The following is a 2,199-nucleotide window of genomic DNA, read 5'->3' on the forward strand; positions in this document are numbered from 1 at the left end:
GCATCTCGGGGCCTGATTCAGAGTTGTAACATCCTAAACCAGTAATTGCTGTGCTGGGTGAAACCCTCTCTTTATATTTGTTTTGGAAGCAAACCTTCCAAACCCAGTTCCTTTCCAGCTCCATGGAGGAGAGCCTACCTTGCCTGTGATGCTGATGGCTGTAGCAGCAGCACTGCTGGATGTTATGGTGCAGATCTGAAAGAATAAGACTCAAAATAAAGGGAACAGCAAACTTTCCATCTTCTTGCTGCTCTGGCAGTGAGCAGGCTCATAAAACTGAAAGTGGTTGTTCAAGCAACTGCACTGAATGTCGGAGAGATACACTGGATTAAGAGCCTCGTTTGTGCCAAATCTTGTTGAGCTCTTTGCTGCAATTAGCTAACAACAGACCACCAGAGTGAGGGAAAGCCAAATGTCTGTGAACAAAGACAGTGTGACTCCAGGCAGGGAGACTGCCAAGTGGGGTGGTGGCAGTCTGGCCCTAAAGTGAGTGGATGCCTACAGGGAAAACCCTGCAAGAAGGGCAGCAGGATGGGTCAGAACAAATAACTTTTTCTTCACTGTTTTAAAAAGGACTTTTAATGAAAATAAAGATCTGGACCAGAACATGCAGCAGTGTGAAATAAAACATTTTGTTTGACTTCTCTCTCTCTCCAGTCACTCATGTACTTTCTACATTCCTTCCTATGCAGGGCCTCAGTTACCACTGCAAGCACAGAGATGTTGCTGACTTGGAAGCAATGTGGAATTGGGTACAGCACTTCTGCAAACAGATCATCTGAGATGTACCATTCAGAACATTCACCCAGAACATTCCCAAGCATTTTATCCCTGTGATTTGGGGCAGGGCTCTCCCCAGCTCTAAACTTCTGCAGTCACCAGTGGCACCTCTGGAACCCTTGAGAAGGTTTAAGTAGCCCTCTCATAATGTCAACTCTGCTCCCAGAGGAGTGCTGATAAACTTTTCTTTGCAAAAGGCTTTATCTGGACCTGAGACCTTTGTTTTGCACAGGCAATTGGTTACAGCATGTACCCCTCCCACTGCAGATACCCCTTTCAGGGTTGGGTTCTCCTGTTGTGATGCCCTCCCCAGCATGCCAGCCTGGCAGGCAGAAGGGTGGAGGGGACATCCAAACCTTTAAAACATTTTGTGCCAATTGGCAAGAAAGCAACAAGGACAATTGTTGTGAAATCTTTGCCAGATGGGAAAGATCTCCACCAAGAACTCTAGTAATCTCTAGTCATGTGGAAAAAAAACTTCCTTTATGTGAAACTGTGGTAAACTGACTCCATAATCTGATCACTTGCCCGATGAGAGGCTGTTGAGCCCTGTTTCTGATCCGGGACACAGCAGTATAAACAAGGCATGATTTGATCAAAGTCACTGGAGCAGCAGAGGGGGATGCACAGCATGACCGTGAGGAACATCTGGCTTATTGCAGTAACAGAGTCTGGACCAAGTGGATTTCAGGCATCTCCCATTTCCAGCTGTTTTAGTCTACAAGAAGATAGGCAATATCTGTAGAGATATTCCTGAAATATCTGAAAGAAATAAGGCCACAATGCCTTGCGAGAGACCCTACTGAGAACGGTGATGTATGCACAGCCTTTGGAGTAGCAGAGCCCAGAACATCTTACAGTAAAGCACCTAGCCAAATCCAGGGTTTGGTCAATCTCCCTCACTCAGGAACAGCTGATTTTAGCCAAATTAACTGTGTTAATATGAAAAACTTCTTGGTGACAGGTGTTCAACACTGAGATTATTTAAAATGCCAACTAAGATATTTTTTTCATGTGTCACCAGTCTGCATTGCCAAGCGTCTCGTCACAAGAAAGCATTAAAATTCATGCAAAAAAAAAAAAAAGTAACATTTTTGGCAGGGCAGGGCATTGCAGCATTGGAAGAGAGAAATCTTGGAGGAATTGAGACAAACACACAGCTGGGAGCTGAAAAAGCTTCGCCAGCCACTCACTGTGCCCATCCCAGACTATTTATTTGCAGAATTCCCGAAGGCAGGAGGGTGCCGGGGTAAGAAAAGGCGAGCGGGGTGGAGAATCCAGCGAAAGACGGCTCCAAGCAGTAGCCTCGCAGGGAGACGACACCAAGCATCCTTTGAATAATGCCGCCAGCGCGGGGATGCGGGGCGGCGGGAGGAGGTGCGGAGCACGGCAGGGAGGAGCGGGGGCGCAGGCTCCGGC

Source organism: Geospiza fortis, unplaced genomic scaffold, assembly GCF_000277835.1.
Source record: "Geospiza fortis unplaced genomic scaffold, GeoFor_1.0 scaffold172, whole genome shotgun sequence".
In the NCBI taxonomy this organism is placed as follows: domain Eukaryota; kingdom Metazoa; phylum Chordata; class Aves; order Passeriformes; family Thraupidae; genus Geospiza; species Geospiza fortis.